This window comes from Macrobrachium nipponense, chromosome 33 (assembly GCF_015104395.2).
Source record: "Macrobrachium nipponense isolate FS-2020 chromosome 33, ASM1510439v2, whole genome shotgun sequence".
NCBI classification, from domain to species: Eukaryota; Metazoa; Arthropoda; class Malacostraca; order Decapoda; family Palaemonidae; genus Macrobrachium; species Macrobrachium nipponense.
In genome coordinates, this window is record NC_087219.1 from 50,672,101 (window position 1) to 50,698,722 (window position 26,622).

General features: G+C 35.6%; 1 protein-coding gene across 3 annotated transcripts in view; it reads left to right on the forward strand.

Moving 5' to 3' along the window:
• The window catches only part of LOC135203171 (uncharacterized), a 230,797-nt gene that overhangs the window by 46,399 nt on the left and 157,776 nt on the right, over window positions 1–26,622 (forward strand). For 2 of the 3 annotated variants that reach the window (XM_064232866.1, XM_064232865.1), the window contains exon 1: window positions 561–1,493. The exons of the other annotated variant lie outside the window; for it this stretch is intronic. The gene's annotated coding sequence lies outside the window, so the exon portion shown is untranslated. Of the gene's footprint in view, window positions 1–560; window positions 1,494–26,622 lie in introns of those variants that run through there. 3 annotated transcript variants of the gene reach the window in all.

The following is a 26,622-nucleotide window of genomic DNA, read 5'->3' on the forward strand; positions in this document are numbered from 1 at the left end:
ATTAAAACACTTTTCCGTTGCAAATGTACCCAGATATCCTTTTATTTACCTAAAACTTACACATAGCGTAACTATCTAAAGCCGGGATGCAGTGTTACCATACGCAAACACCACAGGCGGGTGGACAGATGAAAAAAAAAACAGAGTATAGTGATTATGATGGCAATTTAGTTTCGGGATCACTAAAAGTTCAAGTATGTTTAGTCGTCTTGGATTGGAATTTATGACCTTTAGCTGACTTGAAGGGTAATCGGAAGCCAACGAGATGAATATACTGCATAAATAATAATATATAATTTGAATTCATCCTTGATAGGTTTTGTTTTTCAGAAAACATCTTAAGCATCTTGTTTCGCTATAGGTTCACACGTCTTTTGAGTTGTACTTCGAGAGCTGACAAATATTCTGCAGTGTTAGATCAACAACCAGAACATGAACTGTTTGCGAATGTACGTTAATTAAACCGTTTGTAATAGTCTAAAACAGTTTTTTAACTGGCGACCTGGCAGCGTCGTCATTCAGCGGTTTGGTAGATCGGCAAAGTTCCACTCGCCAGTCAAGTGAAGGCGACCGTGGAGTGAGGGTGTGCGCGTTCGCCTCTCTGGATACGTTCACTCTCGCAGGTCAAGTTATCCCGCATTTGTTTTAATTTGATGGTGACTATAATTTCTCCTCTTGCTTAGTGTTCAAGGTGTTTCTCGGGCATCCTGGATGATAAGCGTCAGTACAGTTTACCAACTTGCATACTATAGAAAGTGAATTTGGAATAGTGACGAAAGTTCAAGTGAGAAGGAAAGTGGTTTAGTCAATTCGTGCATGGTAAACAGTCCATGTGATTGTTGATCAAAATATCTCTGATTAGTTTTTCAATGGAATGAGAAGCTTTGGTGTGGCCATTCATGTGATAACAATCGAATTTAACGTGCTAACTGAAGTGCCAGTGAATGAATGAGGTGAGGTGTAACGTTACATTTACTGAAAATTAAGGAGTAAGATTTTACGAAGGAAGAAGAAAAAATGCTGGTGGATAGTAATAAATATATTCGTACAGTGTCAGAAAAAAATATGATTTATATAACGGTTTATTAGCCTAACCAAGTTGTAAATCAAAACATTTGTTTACTTTAATTGGCAACGTATTTAGTGTTAAGCTGAATGTGTAAAAACCAGAACTCAGGAATTCGGAAGGGTAGTAGCCTAGGCCTATAATAAACTTTGCCAATTAATAGACTGCGTCTTAGGCCTAGGTTGAGGCTTCTGTCGAAAGAGGACTGACCGAGAAAGAGAGAGAGAGAGAGAGAAAGAGAGGAGAAGAGTAATTTTGCAAATTGCTTTTAGAAGGAGCGACAGGATGCCTTTGCTTACCGTGCTAACGGTAGAGGAGGATACTGCGGTTTTCGAGGTTTAATGACATTTAAAACAACACGGAAAAAAGGGAGCCATCCAGCGCTTAATCCAGCAGTGGTACTTTGTTTTATCTTCGCCCGGATAAGGTAAGGGAGTATGGTTAATTATTTTTTTTCATTACATTTTCATACCACGTTTCACTGACAGAGCATGTTTCTCGCCTTTTGAGTACCTTATATATAATAAATATGATAATTAGAATCGAGCAGGTTCTCGAAAGCTCTCGTATGATGTGTATTTTAATATATATTTACACTGACATCATTGTGATTTCTTCGTCATTTTAATCATGCAGTTATGAATTTTTATAAATGATGAATATATAAGGAAAAGGATGCCGGTAATAAATTTGTGGTTTTATGTGGAATGATCGGAAGTGAATTTGGTTAAAATCAATATGATGATACGGTTTTGAGTTCGTCAAGATATTCGTATACACCTATATATATATATATATATATATATATATATATATATATATATATATATATATATATAAAGGTATAAGCCACGAAGGAAAATAAACAACGGAGTTTCTGCAAGATCTTTCGAATCAACATCCTTTACTCAGCAGATAAACTGTTCATCTGCACAGTTTATCTGCTGAGTAAAGGACGTTGAGTCGAAAGATCTTGCAGAAACCCCGTTGTTTATTTTTCCTCCGTGCTTATACCTTTATTTATGGATTTATCACGTTCCAAACTTTTTGTGATTCAGTTATTCACACACACACACACACACACACACACACACACACACACATATATATATATAATATATATATATATATATATATATATATATATATATATATATATTAGGCAATAGCAGGCAAATAGGGAATATTTCGCCAAATTGAGAGGAAACAGGCCACGCAGTCTAGGAAAAGGTAGAGTAGAGTATTTTAACACAACAATCAAGTCTCAACGAAAGCAGCTACAGGACAGCAGAAAATTAGTATGCCCGTGATTCTTGAAATTCCAATAGAATGTTCAGAGCCAGCTAAAGATGGACACCTACTTCAGGAGTTTTCCGACAAATGATAAACGTTTCAAGATGTGAAAAGTGAAATAATTAGACACTGAAGAAATAAACATTACATAAGATAAAATTCCCAAGAGATCATGACAGCAGGACGAAGAAGAGTATTATTGAATGAAAATTATAAGAACCCGGACATAATCTGTCTCTTAACAGAAAGTCAAGATGTAAACAAAATGAAATGTTATGGAGAACATAAGAACATATTTTGATAGACGTCTTACATGAATAGAAATTAAGAGTGGTGTTATATAGGCCAACGAATACAAATGAAATACAGTAATTCATGAATGATCTAGAAGACCATTTTAATGCAGTAGATAACAGATAAGTAAGGCCTTTCCATGTGATTTCAATTCGTTGATTGGTAGGAAGAGAAAACGGAAGCGTCAATCACCGTATAAGCATCTAAAATAATCATTGTTCGATAAAGCTCTGGTGATACATTCATTACCTTGGCGAAGTGGCAGTAAAAGTGCGTGCTAGGAAATCTTAGACGTCGAGGGCATTGAGACCTCCCAATTTACTGTAAATCGATCATCTTCAACATACTTTGAGAGAGAGAGAGAGAGAGAAATTCAACCCATTTACATTTATAGCGAATTGTACACGTGTTTTTCAGATTCTACAAACTGTAGCTTGTCATTGAAGTAAGATAGAGTGATGTTAAAGCCATCGGATGTACAAGTTTTCCTTTAAATATTGTTAGGATTTAGCCAGAATGTAATCAACATTATCCGATTATTGTCAAAAGAGCTGAAGTTAAGGAAAACTCGCGACGGTTTAATGATGGGAATAAGACAAGTTAGCCGGAAATAAGTGGAGGAAAAAGACTCCAGATTTGAAAGAACATAAAAACTCAGAAAAAAAGTAGCTGACTTGTAAAGAAATGAATAGGAGTCTAGACCAGCATCATTACCCGTACAATGAGAAAGTGATAGGCGGCAAAATCAAATCCAAGCATAAGGAAATGGGTTTTTAGAATCGTATCGAACAGTATAAAACAAATAATAGAAAAGTCAGCCATCCATTCGGAAAAGTCACTCTACCGAAGCAGTGTACCCATTGGTAAATAATATATAGATAATGATAAGTGAACACTGCTACTGATATTACTTGAAGTAAATACAACATTTGAGACAGTAGTACATTAAATTATAAAGGAGTTTCGATCACGATAGCTGGAATAGTTTAAGAGTAGTCACTCGTTGAAACGGCAGGTCTGTCCCAAAATCTTTGCCAAGAGAACCACAGAGGCTATGATGACACTACAACATATGCTCTATCGAATTATCCTGGATTTACAAAAAAAAAAAAATGATATTGTAAGTTTAACTGCTGGTGGTCCACAATTTTACCCAGTTACAAACAATAATTGAAGAAATTATGACCAGAAAATGAGATGAAATGGAGGCTGTCAAGAGTTTGATGGCTATCATATATGTCAACAGAGTCAAAACTAAATGTTACAGACTGCAAATGGGAGTGCTGATTGATGAATATGTAAATATGGCAGATCAAATAACGAAATTTAGCCTTCATGAACAACTTGAATATGGATGCTTTAAAAATGCTATTTAATCTTAAAACTATGTAGCAGGAACTGTACTGTAATTTTAAATTAAGGTATTTGTTGAAGAAGTTGGGTTTAATGATGAAGCTGTCATCTAATAATAGCAAATTCCCACGAGAGAGGGCCACTCCCAGGCTTATTGAGCTTCATTGGCTACCTGGCTTTGCAAGAATTGAATAGAAAATGTTCAACGTACCTTGCGAGAAAGAATAAACTGAAATATGATGTAAAAAGCGTCCTACAGAACTCCACCATCAAAAGCGTTAAGTGCACGAAGGAGTATGGATGAAATAGAATAATGTCGTAAGGAATGAAAGAAAAAAAGAAATTCGAATACCCTACACCTTGATAAGTTACCCCAGTTGATACGAAAATTTAGACCTATTCAAGAGAAATTGAGATAATTATCTGTTACTAAATCTTGGATACGGCAGAAAAGTTGCTTAAGAAACTAACAAGTTACACAAGACGACTATAGAGAATGACAGCATATAAGCAAAGGGGACTTGTCGGATGGATGAAATTAGATCTGGACCTACAAAAAGACACCCGACCGATGGTACGTATAGGCCCATAACTATACTCCGTTTTTTTCCATCTGTCCATCTGCCTGTAGTGGTGGCGCATGGTAAAACTGCGTCCCGGGCTTTAAATAGTTACGATATGTGTTAGTTTTAGGTAAATAAAAGGATATCTTGGTGTACAATTGCAACTGAAAAGTGTTTTAATAATTTACTGTATGCGAATTACACCGTTAATATTCGAAATAGGATATTATTTAAAGCCCGGGACGCAGTGTTACCATGCGCAAACACCACAGGCGGATGGACAGATGGAAAAAACAGAGTATATATAGTATCATTTTTTCTTTGTTCCCAATTAATGTCAGGCTCTATGGCCATATACTAAGTCAGTTAAATTTTAGGAAGGCAGAAACTAAAGACAGCTTAGATAGGAATTATGGTGTTGTGGATGACTGCTTTAGTACTAAAAACTTGTTTTTATTTAACTTTAGAAAATGACGATTGGTCTATAAAGTCTTGGCATTTTTCTTGTTAGACCTATTATCATTTTAGCTGCCATTTACTAGTACGGTGCATGAATTCTAAAATGTTTCAGTTTTTATCTGAGAAATCGTTATTTCGCTTTTAATTTGAGCAGCGAAAATTGCATACATTGTTCGGAATGTGTATTACAAAGAACTGTAGTAGATGATATTCCGTCCTGGGCTATGTACGGCAATCATTTTCAAGTTAACAACTCCCCAGAAACGGTCATTTATTGTAAATTCGGCTCACAACGGAACATGTAGTGACGCTCCAATGACTAATATCAACTCTTACTTCACTTCAAAAGACATAAAACTTGTTTTCTCGTTACCTGTATTTTCGAAAAGGATATAACACAGAAATATTCTTAACCTACACAGGGTTTCGTTATGGATTGCAAATTTTGTGAGGCGTCTGAAGTAGGGAAATAATATAGGCCTAGTTTGCTGGTCTATTGAGTGTTGAATTTCATTGTTTCTCTTAGGGGTCTGGCGCGGAGGGCCAGTACCGCCGTGACGGCCCGCCGTGCCAGTCTCTATCGTGTATGGCTAGCTTTATTCTTTTAGGGTCACTCGCTTACTCCGATGCCCCGAGAGTTGCCCGAGAACCCTTTAGTGCCCTGAGTTGCCATATTAGGAGGACTTTGCAATCCCTTATCGTTTATGGAAATGGCTAGATGATAAATTGCCTGTCAGTATTTGCGACTGGTGGTACAGTAGTGGAGCCTAGAATTGAGATTATATTCACCACCTTCGGAAATTCTATTCCCTGTCACCTATACCTCTTTTTTTTTTTTTTTTTTTTTTTTTTTTTTTTTTGTTTTTTTTTTTTTTTTTTTTTTTTTTTTTTTTTTTTTTTTTCCATCTGTCCATCCGCCTGTGGTGTTTTCGCATGGTAACACTGCTTCCCGGGCTTTAAATAGTTACGCTATGTGTAAGTTTTAGGTAAATAAAAGGATATCTGGGTGTACATTTGCAACTGAAAAGCGTTTTCATAATTTACTGTATGCGAATTACACCGTTAATATTCGAAATAGGATATTATTTAAAGCCCGGGATGCAGTGTTACCATCCGCAAACACCACAGGCGGATGGACAGATGAAAAAAAACGGAGTATAGTCATTACATAATACCCGAGTCTCCGTCATTTGCGTTTGGACCACTCGTAGAAAAAGCAAGGAAATTTATGCACGTTTTCATTATCGAGGGGTCGCTGTTATCTTGTAACCAAACCGGATTCCTTCATTCTCTGTGGCGACGACAGTCTCTTGTGAATAATACTGACCTTCCATCTATAGGTGTTTGTGAAGGATTTCAATATGACATTTGTAATACGAACATTTATAACATTAAATTCTTCGTTCTACTGGAACTCAGGCTAACACATGCGCGCAACATGCTGAATTATTTCTTGTTCTTGTAACGCTCTTCCTCATTGTGTTATTGGTAAAATGATTGAAATAATAATAAAAACGTGATTGTGGAAAATTAAAACGCGTGATGCTGACGATTCGTGAGAGCCGGGAAGTTATTTTATTCCTTACAAAAGTAGCGACTCTAATTCCGCCCCCCCCCCCCCCCCCCATTTTTTATAGGTAATCGTGTGCTGTTTGTTGGTATTAAGCGATTTGAATAGATAAGTAAATGAATTTAACGTTTTTTTTTATTTTAAAACTTGGATAATGAAAATCTTACATGCTAAGAAACATTTGAAACATTACCAATGCATTATTATTATTATTATTATTATTATTATTATTATTATTATTATTATTATTATTTCAAAAAACGTTCCGGGGGTGAGTTACAAACTCCTTGCCAATAAAAAAACGAAAAAAGAATTATAACTGGAAATTAGCCGTAGGAAATTACTATCAAACGTATGAAATAAAGACACACTCTTATTGAGAGAAATGGGACTCGGAAAGACTTTTACATATATAATATACGGGAAGACTACGCATTTGTCAGAGAACAAAGGGTTTCATGTAAAGGTAAAACAGCAGATTACGACTGCATGCCAAATCACACGGTGTTGAGCCTATACTCTTAAACGCAATGTCAGATTGAGGCGTAGAAGCAGACACGCTTCGATAGTTTCCTCGCTCGACTGACAGGACATATTGTTCCCTTGTAAAATATTCGGGAAATTCATGGTAATTTGCATCGTTATGACCGTGGCGTAACGTACCGCCGCCTCGCCTCGAAAGCTTTTATCTAATAATGCACCAGAGAAAATTGCGATGAAAGGATAGGTAGATAGATGCCTTGGAAAGTATCGTCGTTAATGCACTTTTTTTCTTTCTTTTTTTTATTTATTTTTGTTAGTGCAATGAAGCTTCTCTTTAGTTTATGAATAGAGAGCGTGTAGGCCTACATATGGTATAAATACAACGAAAATTGCAATGAAAGGGTGCACTCCTCTGTAGAGGGATACATAAATAGATGCCTTGGAAAGTATCGTCGTAAATGCACTATTTTTTATTTTTTATTATTAGTGCAAGGAAGCTTCTCTGCATTTTATGAATAGGGCCTGTAGGCCTATATGTGGTATAAATATTCATAGTTAATGTTACGGGAGACTTTTTGTTCGTTTTTATTGTCAGTCGCCGTAAACTTTTTGTTTTTATTTTTGTCGGTGCTAAGAATCTTATCTATTGTCTATAAATAAAGAGGATGTAGGCCTATGTATGGTATAAATATTCAGTCAGTGTCGCTGTAGTTTTTTTCTTTTTTATTATCGTGCAAGGGAACTTTTGATGTAGCGTATGGCTACAGGGAATGTAGGCCTATAGTCTATATATGGTGTAAATATCCAATGTTAATTTTCACGGTAAGACATGATGAAGCTACTGTAACGGGATTTTTATGGAGGGTACTGCCACATAAACACAAATTCAGATTTATTTTGCACTTGTCTTTTCAATTTTCCCTTAAGTCTTCCCTTTTCAAGCTTCGAAACAACGGCAGTGTATAACTCCATGATTCATGAAACAGTGGTTCGAAAAGCGTATTGCGAAAGTTTTGAGCAGAAAACGTGAAAGTCAGGATTAATAGAGTACAGGGTTAGACCGTCCCATCGTTACTGCACATTTTTGTGGCGTCATTGGTAGGTGGCCGTAAAAGAGAAACAAGAAAACAAATAATTCAAGGGTCACTATGGGAATTGTCTGCCTACACCCATTCTCTATCTCTTTCACGACATTGTGTAAGAGCGGTCCCCGTTAATCTTCAGGTACTGAAAGATAGTTTCCTTGTTCTTCACTCTGGTGGGGTCAAATACTGACTTTTTTTTTTTTTTTACCTGAACCTCAGTCAGATCAGCCACGTGACGTCATGCGCGAGATTGTCCCATTTTGGTCAGTATCGGTCCAACGCTGGTGAAAGTGACCAAAACGGAATGCAATTTTTTTTTTTTTTTTTTATCATGGCGCTTAATATTTATTTTGGCACAGATCGTGTTGTTACTGGGGTAACAATGTGCATACTATTTCAACAACGCAAATATTTGAATATTTGGAATATTTGTTAGGGAGGGGGCCTTTGTTCTTTGACAGTAAGGACTCTCTCTCTCTCTCTCTCTCAGTATTTTCTGAATATGAATGAAACACTAAAGAATTTAGGGCCTGACGCTTCGTCAGTTCCATGCTATATTTGTCTTGGCATTGTTTTTTTTCCCTCTCTACTTATGACTGTTTATGACTATGTTCGCCAAGCTAGCTAATGGCATGTTTTTTCGGTTTTTTTATGAATGAATACTTTGTTTGAATAACTAACAATAATTAAATGCAAAACGGTCGTTTTGAGTCGCCAGCACTCGTAGTATGCGTTTCTGAAAAACTGAAACTCGTACGGGGTCAAAACAGTTTTTTTTTACAGTATCGATATAAAAAGTTAAGTATATCTTAGTTAAACTAGACCACTGAGGTGATTAACAGTTCTCCGAGGGCTGGCTCGAAGGATTAGATTTTTTTTTTTTACATTGCTCGGAACTAACTGGTTACTTAGGAACGGGATCTACAGCTTATTGTGGGATCAGAACCACATTATATCGAGAAATGTTTTTCTACTCGCCAGAAATTCCTCTGGTTCTTCATTGGGGCAGCAGCGGGGAGCGAACTCTGGCTACCAGATTGATAGGCGGAGACGCAAACCACTCGTCCAGTGAGGAACTAGTAATTTTATAAAATCATTTACAGAAGTATAAGTGCATATGCTCGCATTTATTGCATTCTTGATTAGGCTCTACTGAAACAGAAATAATTACGTTCTGTAGAGCGTGTGAAGGACTCGGCCTAGACATTAAGTTATCGTCAACTTTAATCAAGTATTCGTGGATTGCAGAAACCTACTTTGTTCTCGTGGTAACTATAGCAGAATAAAAAATCATGGAGATGTAGTTATTATAGTAGATCCACATCAACTGTGCATCTGATGTCAAGGCCAGTCACCTTACGACGCTCCTGATTGGCTGTTGATAAGCCAGTCACAGGGCTGGCAACTCTCAGTCTCTCTCGAGAGTTCACATGATTAGGATCAATGTTCTACCTCCTGAGGGATACGTCTTTCAAAAGTATCCCCCAGGAGAGGTGGAACTTACATCCTGCCTATGTGAATTCTCGAGAGAGAGTGAGAATTTCCAGCCCTATGATTGGCTTATCAACAGCCAATCAGGAGCGTCGTAAGGGACTGGCCTAAACATCAAATGCACGGTTGATGCAAATCTACTAAAGTACTTATTGAAATAGTAATTATAAACGCGTGAATATCGTTTAATAAATAGACATAGAAGTATTAAAGTTAGAAAGTGTACCTTGCAGAAAAATTAACTCGGACCTATGACCTTGGCGGACGTTGGTACTGTGGCTGTGGTCGTATAGTCGCCACCTTCGCAAAGCGACGTAATTTGCACACCGAGGCTTAGATGGCCCTATTGCCACAAGTATAGATATAACGGTGGAGAACGCACAGTTACCTATGGTATAGTAGTAATAATGATTGTTTTAAAGAAAATTTTTAAAACGCAAATATATTTATATACTTATATATAGTACACACACACCACACACACACACACACACACACACACACACACACATATATATATATATATATGTGTGTGTGTGTGTGTGTGCGTGTACTGTATACTATATGTAAGTATAAAAATATAATATTAAATATTTGCATTTCAAAATTGAGGGCCCCAGAACCAGAAAGTCGTATATGCCACTTCCATGGATTTGGAGTTATGCATACTGGTAGATTTGGCAACCTTTTCTTGTGTATTTGAGGCATTTCTAGGCCATTCCACCATTTACATACGGTCGAAATTCCTACTGGGACAGTCGGAATTATCGATTTTAGCTACAGGAAAGAACATGACTTCGAGCGGTGCTGGCCGCCGCTCGGACGGTTCATGAGGACCAGATAGACGCATATCACTAGCGCTGATTAAGCCAATGAGAGCGCGCGTCACTTTGCGGGTAGCGAATTCTAGGCCAATGAGCGTTTTTCCCCATAAGGCGCGTGTAAGCATCGACCAATCACCGCGCAGCTTACAATCTCCCGCCAATGTTTACATCTCACTTCAGTGATCATAGCGGGAGATTACGATTATCCGTTGTGTTGTGCTGTTATTTTGTCTAAATTACTCTTTATTTGAGTACATTATGTCTTCCTCTGGCAGTAATAATAGTCGTAGTACTAGTAGTAGTAGTAGTAGTGGATGAGGGTCACAGCTGGTAGCGATGTTTGGAGCTAACAGACTGCAATCTGATCGAGTTAAGTCCCCTTCACATTGCAGCTTCTATTAAAGGATGGGGGCCCTAGTAGTAGTAGTAGTAGTAGTAAAAAAAATTATTATGATAATAATATTATTGTGTATTATTGATGGTTAACATCATGGTGATTTCAAGGTTATCATCGTCAACATCATTATTACAACCATCATAATATTATTATTTCTATCATTATTATTATTATCATTATTATTATTATTATTATTATTATCATTATTATTATGACAATAGTATTACTATTCTATTATAGTATTTTCTTGTGATTGATTATAAGTATCGATGTATTATGATGATGAAAGGTTATCATCATCAGTGTCATTATTAGTACTAATATTATTGTACTATCATCATTATTATTATTACTATTATTATCATCATTATCATTATTATTATTATTATTATTATTCCCATTGTTATTATTATTACTATTATTATTATCATTATTATCATTAGCAATTCTCGGTTTCTTATCACAAAAATGTATCGTCTTTTCAGCACTATTATTTACTTATCAATATTATTATTAATAGTATTATTATCATTATTATTACCAGTATTATTACTATTACTCTTATTAATATCATCATCATTATTACAACAATATGATAACACTTTATTATCGTTTAACACATTCAATTATGGTTTAAGTGCTTGTTATGACTCAAATATTAAAAAAAAATGGGAGTTTGGCAGACATTTTGAATGCTAGCGCGCAAGCGCACCCAACAATTTTTTTCAAATTTTCACAAAAAACTTATAAAGAGTATAGCTTTCATATGAAACTAAGTTTAAATCGATATCTTTCTTAGAACCAGAGTAATGAATGATAAACTTTGAGGCCAATTTACTCATTTTTTAAAAAGTGGCATATACGACTCTCTGGTTCTGAGGCCCTCAATTTTTGTTTACAATTTACTGGCTACACAGCAACCATTATAATGACACTCACAGCGAGTTGAATCATAAGCCACTCTCGCTCAAACGTCTGTATACTGTTCAATCCTAGCCTAACAAGTCACTGAACATAACAATCATTGAAGGAAGACCCGACCATCTTGTATTGTATTTGTCTTCTACAAGTTAAAAGACTTATTACACACACATATAAGCTATAGTATATATCTATATATCTATATTATATATATATATATATATATATATATATATAAGTAATATACTATAGGTAATATGTGTGTGTAATAAGTCTTTTAACTTGTAGAAGACAAATACAAGAAGGTCGGGTCCTTCCTTCAATGATTGTTATGTTCAGTGACTTGTTAGGCTAGGATTGAACAGTATACAGACGTTTGAGCGAGAGTGGCTTATGATTCAACTCACTGTGAGTGTCATTATAATGGTTGCTGTGTAGACAGTAAATTGTAAGCAGCCAAGATGATAGACATCAACCGGAAGATGGTTGAGAGAAGCCTTTGATATCAGAGGCAGGGCAAATGCATGATTTAAGTTGATATTGCAAAAAATGGTTTGAAGGTAGCTGAAGATAAGACGGTGATTGACTATCACATTGCCGAGAATGAATTAGATCGGTGATTCTTGAAGGCGGGCGGGTTGTGCGGGGGGGGGGGGGGGGGCGGTGTGCTGGCGGGGGAGCTGCCAGAGGCTTCCAAGGGGTCCGCAAGCATAGTTGCCAGATGGTGCCTATTATTTAAAAAATAAAATTGTGAGGTTAATTGCCAAATTGCAAAAAACACACTATCACTGCTTCCATATGTTCTCTAATTATTATCTCACCACATGCAAAAAATCCAAACTATAAGTCAATTTTCATTGCAGATCTTGTTTATGATTTGTGATAAAAAATGGTTTTATTGTCATCAGTGTCTTTTGTTTTCCATTACTACTTAATAGGGAAGATGCGTAATAATTTTTGATGTGGTCATGATCCATGAATAATTATATTAATAGTAAAAATTATATATATTTTTATTAAATGGTATTTTTTACAATATTTTATATCAATGTAATCTGTATAATGCTGCAACTGTTTGAACAAGGATTAAGATCAGATTCGGTTGCATCATCTGTTTGTTTTACCCGTTTTCTATGACCATTATTTATTCCATTGAACTATAATACGGTGCATACTTACAAAATGAAATAATATCTATCATTCATCTATATGCTCATATAAACAATGAAGTATTATAGCGTAAAAATAGACGAATGTATTGTTTATAGTTTATATTTGGCCAAAATTTCAGGGGGCTGGGGGTGTGTGGGATGTATACACAGTGCAGAGGAGGCAGCAATGCTTTTAAAAAAGTTTAAGAACCACTGATTTAGACGGTGTTGGAATGTTTGACGAATGGATTTAATTTTTTCTTATTTGTACAAACACAATGAAGTCGGCTATTCTGTCCAACTCGCTGACGGGGTACCAGACAATTGGCGAATATCATGACTGAGTTGGCAAGGCCATCACCTTCTCCAAAGGCAGCCGAAAGAGGTTTGTCATTGTTATTCATAATGTGCAAATCTATTCAAATGGGACAGGTCTGGAAAGCCATTGACTTGCTTAACAAGCTTACACCGAACGCGCTGCGTATGGGCGAAATGAAACAACTCGGATGGAAGGTGGAAAGTATAGTCAGTGATAAACGTCACATGCAGGTAAATAAAGTACACTTAATTGTACAACTGATAATGGAAAATGAATAAAGAACGTTTAATTTAGATAACTCAAGACAAAGGAGTGCAGTGTTTTAAAGGCAACATTACAATCTTTCTTGAACTAGAGTACTTTGACTAAGAATAGTTAGCGCGAGTCAACAGAGGTTAGACGGTCGACAAGGGTTGACAGTGCCAATGGCTAGATGATGGATGGCAGCCGACAACCTTCAATTAGCCGTTAGGTCATTGAGATTGGCCCTTGAAAGATGGAATTCTAATGGATAAACTGCACGACTAATGTCAAGAATCATTCGCGATAAGTGAATCCAGAAGTCATTATAAGAGACAAAGATAGTTATTGAAGAGGAATATTGCTGACAGATCAACGCCTGTTAACTGATGAATGTCGACTTGGATCAAACAACTCCTCGGATGAGCATACTTCGTGGCTGCAGAATGGTGCCATCCTGAAGCCAAACGTTTTCACTGCAAGTTTAGATAATGAGCTTTTGTATGGGTTCCTACTCCCAGTGATATACAGAAGTGGAGGCTTACTCTCCCCTACGGTACGGAGGAGGAGCCCCAAGAACCTATTCAATTTTCTTATCGCTTTTACGACCCTCGTTGTTCTCTCACGCTGTGCCAGCCGCCCTCGCTTGGCTTTGTCTAGCTTATCGAAAATATATAGGTCATTTTGTCGTATGTCGCATGTGTCGATAATTGTAAGTTCTCATACACGTTTAGCCCACGAAGAATCATCACAACTGCTTGCGTACTTAATATCGTTCATAATTCTTTTTTTTTTTGTGCATTTAAGTGTAAAACAAAGCACAACTTTCAACACAAGTAGAAAAGGGCAATGAAGATTACGCCATCCCACCAAGAAAAAAATAAGATAAAATAAAGACAAATCGTTATTGATACTTTTCCTGAAACGGAAAATACAGAAATTGAAATGAGTGAAGGTTTTGTTCATTAGAAGAAATTACAACCGTTTCGCTCCAGGAAGCGATTCACATTTTAAGAAAAAGGACGTTTTTGTATACTTATTAGTTTAGGGCATTGATTATAAAAATGCCCCGTTCCCGTTGGAGGATTTTCTTCGTCATTAGGATTGTGGAGGGCTTAATTGCCTCGCTATTAGCCTCGATTAACGGGTAATTTTCTTAATGATATAATTTGGACATGTCTGAGAATAGTCTTTATATATAATGTCAGCCAAGTCTAGACAAATTTGATATTTGCCGTTTGATCTCAAACTGTCTATAGATAAGATGTTGACATTCTGATCTTTCGTTTTCCTTCCTTAAGCCAGTGTTCCCTTCAGTGGGTAATCCTTTATTTGGGGCGACATAATTTTCCTAAAACCACATTCCTTTCGGTTGGTGTGCCACCCTTTCTCTTTGTTCAGTCTGTCTGTATTTGATTTACGGCCACTGCTCGCTATTGTCTTCCAGTATCGTATTTGATTTCATTTAGTAATCCTTCCTAAATCTCATAATCTACGATATTTAGGTAGGCTCGTCTATGGCTTCCACACTTCAACTCTCGCAGTAACGAGAGAAAGAATACACGAATGAAGAGAGAGGGAGATAGAGAGAGATTCGACGAACAAATCGTTCAGTAACGAAAGAAAGAATACACGAATGGAGAGAGAGAGAGAGAGAGAGAGAGAGAGAGAGAGAGAGAGAGAGAGAGAGAGAGAGATAAGCCAATTAGTAGTAATTACCCATCATTCAGGCTTTAAGTGCACGTGTGTGTTATCATTGTTGTTAATTGCTATCATCCGTTTCCTCGCTCATTTGATCAAGGCTTTTTTTTCGCTGTGATTATGTGAGGAGCTGTCAGTTTTTTTCTTTACTCTCTCTCCTCTCTCTCTCTCTCTCTCTCTCTCTCTCTCTCTCTCTCTCTCTCGTGGGTTCAAGCCTTTGCCATCTTGCTAATCTATGCTTCAGTATTTAAGTAAGTTCATAGTTCATAAGATTTTCTGTTTAGTGCTTAGAAGTTGTTATATGTCATTTTACAGGTGTCTTTTTTTTTTTTTTCTTGTTTTTGTTTTGCTGTGTTTTTGTATTTTGTTTGTTTGTTTGTTTCTTCTTTCCTACAGTCCTCTTTGTCGTCAGTTGGTTGAAAATGTTCTTAGATATTTTTTTTTTACCTTTTTGGCAGTTTCCGAGTGAGTTTGCGTAAGGTGTTAATGGCTTATTCGGGTTGTTTCATATGGGTTTGTGCGTGTTTTGTTTTCTTTATAGTATATTAACTTGAAGAAAATTCCTATGGCCCGTCTTCAAATTCTGCGCTTAAGAAATTCATAGTTATGTTTTGGTGTATAATATCTGTTGATACTTGGAAGGTGGTGCGTTTATTCTATTTATATATATATTTTTTTCAAATTGCCTCTTAATAATTAAAAGAAATGTTGTATCCATATATATATATGTATATATATATATATATATATACACATATATATATATATATATATACATATATGTATATATATATATATATATATATATATATATATATATATATATATATATATATATATATGTGTGTGTGTGTGTGTGTGTGTGTGTGTATGTATGTTTTATATGTGAAAAAATGCTGTATGTATATATTTTTATTTTCCAGCATTTTTTTCAGATATATATGTATACACGAGTAATATATATATGTATATATATATTATATATATATATATACATATATATATATATATATATATATATATATATATATATATTATATGTTATATATCATATGTGTGTATGTGTGTATATAATATGTATATTATGTACTGAGCCTACATTTAAATAAGCATCGCCCAGCCCAAAACCAGCGTCTTTTTCTGCTCCCCTGTTTTACAAGTGCGCAGAATTAATGCATTGTTTCTTGCTTTCATCTTCGGAACGGTACTTCACATTCACAGGGTCGGGACTTGCAGTCAGGACCCCCTGTCATTTTCGATGGCATGGCATACGTTGAAATGAAGTTTTTATTTTGTTTAAAATTTTTTTTACGTACTTCAAATAATGATGATGATAATAATAATAATGATAATGTACACATTTGATGGCATGGGTATACTAATGTACAGTTTTTGACGTATTTCAAATAATAATAATAATAATAATAATATTAATAATAATGATAATAATAATATGAATTTTCCATGGCATGGATACACTAAAATAAGGTTTTTGAAGTCTTTCTAATAATAATAATAATAATAATAATAATAATAATAATAATAATAATAATAATATGATAATAAAATAATAATAATAATTTTCGATTGCATGAAAACAATAAATAAAGTTTTTGACGTGCTTCAATTAATAATAATTATAATTCTGGTTCCCTGTCACCACGCAGTCTCGTCAGTCCGGTATCATCATCATCTCTCGCCGCGCCGTGAGGCCCTTTTATTGGGCCCCGTAATTTTATTATATGGTGACAGCCGAGCTGTTTTATGGGACGATTATGCTTTATTCGTTTTTGAGAACTCTCTCCTTATTTTTCATGTTCATCGCAGCAGTCTTTACTACCTGTTCTACAGAGTTTTAGTGACATCTTGTTCAATTTTATTATCAGTATTATTATGTCTCTCGTAGACATGTTTTGTTAAAAATGATTGCTGCTTCAGCACTATTAATCTTGTAGAGAGTCTTCTCTATTTTTCTGATGACGGCTTTCTCGTTGTTGCTTAGACTGGCGAGCAACGCACCAAAGGGCATGGTAAAATTCGGTTGAGTCATTTGGTTTATTATTGCTAACACAATTCTTGCTTATAGAGAGAGAGAATTGTATAAGCAAGAATTGTATAAGCAATAATAAACCAAATGACTCAACCGAATTTTACCATGCCCTTTGGTGCGTTGCTCGCCAGTATAAGCAACAACGAGAAAGCCGTCATCAGAAAAATAGAGAAGACTCTCTACAAGATTAATAGTGCTGAAGCAGCAATCATTTTTAACAAAACATTATTATTATGGTTATTATTACTATTATTATTATTATTATCATTTTGGTCTATCACAGTCCTCCAATGCGACTGGGTGGTATTTATAGTGTGGGGTTCCGGGTTGCATCCTGCCTCCTTAGGAGTCCATCACTTTTCTTACTAAGTGCGCCGTTTCTAGGATCACACACTTCTGCATGAGTCCTGGAGCTACTTCAGCCTCTAGTTTTTCTAGATTCCTTTTCAGGGATCTTGGGATCGTGCCTAGTGTTCCTATGATTATGGGTACAATTTTCACTGGCATATCCCATATCCTTCTTATTTCTATTTTCAGATCTTGATACTTATCCATTTTTTCCCTTTCTTTCTCTTCAACTCGGGTGTCCCATGCTAATGTGACATCAATGAGTGATACTTTCTTCATTATTATTATTTATTAATTATTATAAATTATTAATTTAATTTTAATTAATTAATTATTAATTATTATTATAATTATTATTAAATTTAATAATTAATTAATTAATTATTATATTAATTATTATTATATATTATTATTTATTATTATTTATTATTTTATTATATTATATTATTATAATTCATATAATAATAATAATAATATAATAATATAATAATATTATTATTATTAATTATTATTATTATTATTATTATGATTATTATTAAATTTCTTTTTTTTATGTATTTATTCATTTAGCCAATTTAGACTAACTGGATTAATTCAGGCATTTCAATTCGTTACGGATGAAGACTGTGAAATAGCTCAGTCTCCCGAAAGCTTTTGTGATTTTCTGGGATGAAACTTTGGGGCGGCATCTGCTTTCGTGTTCTCTGATATTTTATTAGAGTTTTCCTCCAGAACCATTGGGTCAGTTTCGACGAAACATTGCATAAAGCATCATTGCATAGAATTTATTCAAGTCTGTTCAAATGAGGGGTCGCAACCTCTCACAAAGCGCCTCAGTGGCGTGGTTGGTTTGGTGTTTGCTTCTCACCTCGGCGACCGCGAGTTCGATTCTCGGGGATTCCATTGAGGAGTGAGAGATGTGTATTTCTGGTGATAGAAGTTCACTCTCGACGTGGTTCGGAAGTCACGTAAAGCCGTTGGTCCCGTTGCTGAATAACCACTGGTTCCATGCAACGTAAAAACACCATACAAACAAAAGAACAACCTCTCGCAACGGGAGATGATTGAGGAATAGTGAAGATAGGATGGAGATCTAGAAAAGATCTAGAAATGACAAAACTCTATGTATGGCGTGTACGGTGTAGATTAATACTCGCTCAAGTCATAGTTCCAGATACTATAGCTGGTTCACTTGAGGTAGATTCTTGGATGAGCCTTATGCTTACGAGACGTTTTTTCGGCGGCCGCTGATTGGCTGGTACCGGGAGGTAGGCAGCTCCCAGCCAATCAGCGGCCGCCAAAGTAGGATCGGTTACCACAGCAAAGTCCAATATTTTACATAGGGATGTTCAAGAAAAAAACAAAACAAAACAATATGCGTTCATCATCATCATGCAGGGTAGATTCAGTTTGTTCGAAGCAAGATTTTAGGAGCCAGGGTCAGGTCAGAATAGAATTTTACACATGAATATATATGGTAAATAATCAAAAGCTTGCGTGCGCAACAATATGCCCCTGGTGTCTATTGTGGGCGGTGGGATTCTGATTTTAATTATTATCTCTCCTTTATGATCAGAAAGTCCACCTCGTTAAAAGTACTATAGTAGATTCACATCAACCGTGCATTTGATGTCTAGGACAGTCCCTTACGACGCTCCTGATTGGCTGTTGATAAGCCAATCACAGTACTGGAAACTCAGTCTCTCTCGAGAATTCGCATAGGCAGGATGTATGCTTCACCTCTCCTGAGGGATACTTTTGAAAGACGTATCCCTCAGGAGAGGTGGAACATAGATCCTACCTATGTAAACTCTCGAGAGAGACTGAGAGTTTCCAGCCATGTCATTGGCTTATCAACAGCCAATCAGGAGCGTCGTAAGGGACTGGCCTAGACATCAAATGCAGGGTTGATATGAATCTACTATAGCAACATCGGGTGCCGGACATACGAGTATGTCTGCGAAAAGAATTTTTGCTTCGTTTCCTTATTCCTTCAAACAATTATCGAGTCGTTAACGAGACGACTCGTCACGTGGGTCTGAGCTTACAGAAACGTCCATTGCTTAGCTGAGTGTTGGAAGTTGTGTATACATCTGTAATTGTGTGTTTATGTATTATAATAGCCACAATGACATCTCAACTCCTCTACTTGTGTGCCTGTTAAATGCACCAATTAAAATCAATATACGTATTATATATATATTATATATATATATATATATATAATATATATATATATATATATATGTGTGTGTTGTGGGTTGTGTTGTGTGTGTGTGTGTGTCAGTAGAAGGATCCACAGTAATATTCTTGTTTATCATGACGAAATATTTTTGTTGAAATATTTACAATGCTCAGAGCTTTCTACTGACTACTTAGTAGAACGATACAGTGTTTTTATATTGCATTTATTATATATATACGTATAATATATATATATATATAATATAATATAACAAATATATATGCATATATATACATGCATGTATGGGTGTGCGTGTGTCAAGACAGTCTGCGTGATCCTTTATGCAAGAACACTGTTCTTAAGCTTTTAGAACATATCATTCGATCCAGCACCGCATTGTCAAGTAGTCGACCTTGCCAAGTCGTACATGCCACTTTTTTCCCCGATTCCCAAGCTGAGACGAATATTTTAGGAAGCCTCCGTTCCCCTCAACAGACTCCAGCAGAAATTCAACTAGGGAACGTGAAAATCTCTAAGATATTCGACAGGACATTCATGTATTGAAAAGAAGGAATGATAGCGCCTCATTCCTTCTTTTCAGTGGCGTGCTCGGTATGGTCTTGGCTTGCCACCACGGTGGACGCCAGTCCGATTCTCGGGCATTCCATTGAGGGGTCAGAGATGTGTATTTATGGTGATAGAAATTCACTCTCGACGTGGTTCGGAAGTCACGTAAAGCCGTTGGTCCCGTTGCTGAATAACCACTGGTTCCATGCAACGTAAAAGCACCATGCAAACAAAAGAAGGAATGAGCTATTGCGTGTTGGATACATTCTCAGTCGCCTCTTAGCAGGGTTGCATTCCGTCAGGATTGACTCTCGTTGATCTACATTGAGGTTTCAATGAAGTGGGTCAGTTCCAACTTCCAGGCATTGTTTCGTATGACCACAACAATGAGCTCTGGGGAGTTACTCTTGTGGGGGAGTAAGTAGATTTGTTCAAGGCGCAAAATCTCGAATACCAGAGATCGATCCCACCGGTGGTTGAAAGTGATTTTGGGGCCCGTTCGTCAAACCAGGGTTGGTGATTTTTTTTTATTTATTTGATTTTTTAAATTATTTTATTTTTTAATTATTTGTTTTTGTTTATTTGTTAGATGTTTTTTCAATCCCTTTTTTCCTCAAAATGTATTTTGTGACAGAATTACTATTGATTGATCTTTTAGGTTTCCAGTTCTGGCCAAAAGTATGTACTTGCAATTTGTTGATATCAAAATAAATAGAAGCAGCACAGTTATGCTGAAGTTTTTATTAACCTCCAAACCAGATTTTTCAATTTGTTTGCTTTCAAATTTTAAAAGATCAAGATTTTTTTAATGAAAAATCAATTATTTAATCACTTGATTAAATCAGTTTGATTTAATCATTGCCAACCCTATTGTATGTTAACTTAAGAAGTTAAATACTTGCGAGATAAGTTAATCTTATTTATGCATGGGAATTTTTGAAGCGTATGTTATTTAGTAACTGAAAATTGCTCCTCTCTAAAATTAATACTTTACGTTTTTTTTTAAATTTTACATGAAAGTTTTTACAAAGTTTGAACACTGGTTTTAATATAACTTCTATGTTACTTCATTGATTTGAAATTGGAAAATGCGGTGGTCTGTCACCTAAGGCTTGCTGGTTTTTCCTCTAAAGTTTAACTGTAAATATCAAACTGGTTATCTGCCGTTTACTTGTGCACTGACGTGGTACCTGCAGATCCGCCTTTGAACACACCTGCATAGACACAGATTGGTCCAAGCACAATCACATATTATATATTATTATATTATATATATATATATATATATTATATATATATATATATATATATATATATATATATTATAAGAGTCCATCACGTGAAAATGAAAGGAGGTACCAAGACTTTCAACTTTTATTCAAGTCGAGTTTTAGTACCTCTTTTCATTTTCACGTGAGGATCTCATATATACTTCACCCACGGGATCATTGAGGAATAGCAAGGATATATATATATATATATATATATATATATATATATATATATATATATATATATATATATATATATATATATATATATATAGTTTCTCCTAATAGTGGTTGCCACATGAGTGCCATAAATACGCACACGATTACAAGTGCCTGGATATTTCCCCACTCATTACGACAAAGGTTACGTGAGCGCAGGTATAGATCCGTGAGACAAAGATGAATGGAGAGATATGTCATCTCTCAGCAAGACCAGCTTCATTCTTCATTCTCTTAACAAACGAAAGAGTAAAAAAAAAATGGGTTCCGGTGAAACCAGTTTTTAAGGGAAACAGTTTCCTGCCTGTAACCTTTTACTTGCGGCAAGTACTGATAAGCTGGTTCTTTGTTTGACTCGATTGTTCAGACTTTTTTTTTTTTATATAACTGTCCGCGCGGTGCCGATTGCGACGTGGAGAGGTCTCGCTCGTCTCGGGTATATTATATACTATACTATATAAGAACTGCCAGGTCCTTAGTTGTAATTTTGTTATGACATTCGGCCTGTCGAAACTTCGATCTTCTCTCTCTCTCTCTCTCTCTCTCTCGTCTCTCTCTCTCTCTTCTATGTATATATATAAAAGTATCATACATACATTATATATATATATATATATATTATATATATATATATATAAAATTATATAGATAGATAGATAATGTATTTTACATTACCTGTATTCGGCATATATATAATGTATATATATGTGTTAATCTATAATATATATATATATATATATATATATATAATATAGATATATATATATATATATATATATATATATATAGTATATATAGAGTATTAATATATAATATATATATATATATATATATATATATATATATATAAAATTGTAACAGCCACAATGCCGTCTTAACCTCTCAAGTTGTTTGCTCTTGTTTGGATACGCATGTCACTACTACAAAGCCTTGAGATTCAACTTCAAACAAATATGAAGAAATCATGATGTCCAGTAGCGAGAAACGAAGCCGCCATATACCCTAATCACGACGAGGTCACCTAGCCGACCTGACCACGAGAAGTATATGGCTATTACAATTACATATGTATTTGGTAAAAATGAACAGTAGATTCTACATATATATATATATATATATATAATATATATCATAGTATATATATATATATATATATATACATATGTATATATATATGTAAGTATGTATATATATATATACATACACATATATATATATATATATATTATAAATAATATATTATATATATATATATATATTCACTATATATGTGGTAGGATATGCAGGAACTTCCATATACAATACTTCAGGAGAACATTAGACACATGATCGGGATAGACGGGATTTGTTCGTTAAAAACAAAATACAGATCAAAATTACAATCTAAAACTTAAAATCACATTCTAAAATTGTAAATTTACATTTTTTTACATTTTAAATTTGAGATTGTAATTTTGATGTGTATTTTGTTTTTATTAATTGAAATGTACTTTCATTTTAACAGTCTGATGATGCACAGCTCCTGTGTGAAGCGCTCTTAGCGAATAAATCCTGTCTATCCCAATCGTTCGGTTTTCCTGAAGTATTATATATATATAATATATATATATATATATATATATATATATATATATATATATATATATGAAAATAAAAAACCCATAAAACACTATTTTTAAAAAACCCCAACGTTTTAATTGCAACGATAAATTTCGAGCACTTCCTTCTGTGCTCCTGATCACTGGTAAAACATGAACATAGGATGTCTTACAGAGTACTATATATACAAAAATCACCAGCGAATAGTTTAATTTCCACCCTTCCTGGGGCACCAACAGACACTTACTGCCACACTACACATGTTTTTGTATATATATTCTTGTAAGACGTCCTATGTCCATATTTTACCGGTGATCAGGAGCACAGAAGGAAGTGCTCGAAATATATGGTTGCAACGTTAAAATTGTTTTTTTATGGGTCTTTTATCTTCATATTATACTGTTGCATTACAGTAAAAAGAACACACTTAATATTATATATATATAATATATATATATATATATATATATATATATATTATATATATATATATATATATATGTATATACAGAGGATACAGAGAAAGTAATTTCGTAGCTCACCTCGCACTTCGACGGGATTCTGAGGATTAGGAGACGAAATTTTGGAGAGAAAGTTCCGGAATTTATGCCGGTCACTTTAAGTGTAGCAGTTATCCGACGCTCACCCGAGCCATTGATAATAACTCCCCGCTCCTTCGGTCAGTTCTCGATCCCGTGTTGCCCTGGAGACTTTGCCTCTTTCTTTCTTTCTTTTTTTTTTTTATCATCTCGTTTTCTTTCGTTTTTTGTGCCTGTGCTCTCCTTTGTGCCCTTACCTGCCCTTGCTACTTTCACTTTCTGCGCCGTCTCGTCGCTTCCCTAAAAGCTTCGGAGAGAAGGGTTAGGGGACTTTCCTACCGTGGCCATGTTCCTACTCCGAGGAAGACCCGTTCTCGGGCGTTCAATGGACCCTCGACTTTCTGATACTTTCTGTCTGGATTCTCCCGAGGGCTTTCGGATTTTATTAGCCCTCGTAACGGAGGTGATTGTTTGGTTGGCAGCTGATATAGGCCTAATGCCTGTTTTCTTCTTCTTCTTCTTCTTCTTCTTCTTCTTATTATTATTATTATTATTATTATTATTATTATTATTTTAAGCCTTTTAAGCCGAAATCTATGGTTAAACCTCCGCTTTTAACAAAGTAAAGTAAGTCTAAAGCTAGCCTATACACCCTGTCTACCTGTTTTACGTACTACATGGACTGGAGCTATATCGGCAGTACGGAAACTTCTCTCTCTTCTCTCTCTCTCTCTTCTCTCTCTCTCGTCTCTCTCTCTCTCTCTCTCTCTCTCTCTCTCTATCTCTCGTCTCTACTCTCTATATATATATATATATATATAAATACGTATATATATATATATATATATATATATATATATATATATATATATATATATATATATATATATATAAGCGAATACCACAGGAAAATGATAGGCAAAAATCCAAGCACTTTCGTTTCCTCTTGACTAAGCGCTGGGATTTCTTTCTATCATTTCCCTGTGGTATTTGCTTATTTTATGATGTCACGTGCATCTACCGTGATTTCTAAGTATATATATATATATATATATATATATATATATATATATATTATATATATAGATATTAACACTTTACCATTCATTTCATCTTTTATGTAGCTAGTTTTTCCACTTTCGAATGGTTAAAGAAACTTTGTTTTAACACCGGACAAGAAAGCCTTCTCATGAAATCCTTCTTCGACAGCAAAGTTGAACACCTTTTCCTCATTTTTGCTATCTCATTTCACTCTCCATGATCAAACTATTTCAGTACTATTGGTTATCTTTCATGGAAACCTTCATATATCTCATATGACGAATTTTTCAATATTTCAATGTATATTTGAAACTATATTTCGGCCCCACATATTTGTCTCATTTTTAGTCTCATGTCTGACTTGCCATTTTTTATGCACATTCGTCTACCACGTTCAGTGAGGCCTGCATCGCCTTATTTGTAGAGCCCCTCCTTCCTTTCTCGCTCTCCACGCTTGGATTCACCTTTCCGAGTTTCGTTTGATCGTCATGTTTAACAGTTCCCCCCTAAACATATAAATTATGCCTCAGCTTCTCTAAGTTCTTCAAAATCTACCATGTCTCCCGTAGGGAGGTAGTGCTGTCAGTGCACCTCACGTGGTGCACTGTAGGCATCACTCGAGGGTCTTTGAAGAGTCCCTTCCGCCCCTAGCTGCAGTCGTTCTTTCCTTTTTACTGTAACTCCGTTAATATTCTCTTTCTTCCATATGCCTTTTCACCTTTTCTAACAATTGTTCCATATTGCAACTGCGAGGGTTTCCTCCTGTTACGCCCTTCAACCTTCTTACTCTCACTTTCTCTTTCTGCGCTGGATGACCTCATAGGTCCCAGCTGTTGGCCGTTGGCCTAAAGTCAATATTGTATTCTATTCTACCATGTCATTCATCGCTTCACCTTCCTAGTCCAAATCTACTTTCAGACCCTTATTCTTGGCGAAGTTAACTTTTAACATTCTCTTGTGTCATTTTAAAAGTTTAAACCCAATCACCGGTTTCCTGATCTCTTCTCTTCACTAATGTCAGTGTTGAGTGTATGTTTTGAGATGCCAAACGTCCCATCACACCATTGATTACATCTTCTTCTAACCAAACAACCATCTACTTATTTTGCCCTTCTTCCTAACCTTTTCATCATCAGTAAATGTCGGGCAGCCTTTTTTAAAGTCGTCTACGGCCAACTTTTTACCTAAACAAGGCACCTGCGTTCGTGTGCAGTCTTTATCATCGCAGAAACTCATAATGCCAACCGCCCCCCCCCCCCCCCCCCCCCCCCCCCCCCCCCCCCCCCCCCAACAGACTCATGCACACCGTGTATAATCAGCATGGCACATGACATTAATGCCAGTCTTGCCATGAGCTTTCTCTTTCGCCGTGTCCAATAGGCTACAGGCTAACGGCAATGTTTACCCCCAATTTCACGACTTTCATAATGCACGAGCCATCCACTAGCGCGCATGTTTGCTGGCATTACAGAGCCCTTTCCTTATCACCATGGGCGTTGCTGTTTTCGGTATTGTTTTGACTACTGTTGCTACTATATGACTTGTGTTCCTTCTTTCATCGTCGCCTGCATCATTGCAGTATGATTATTTCTG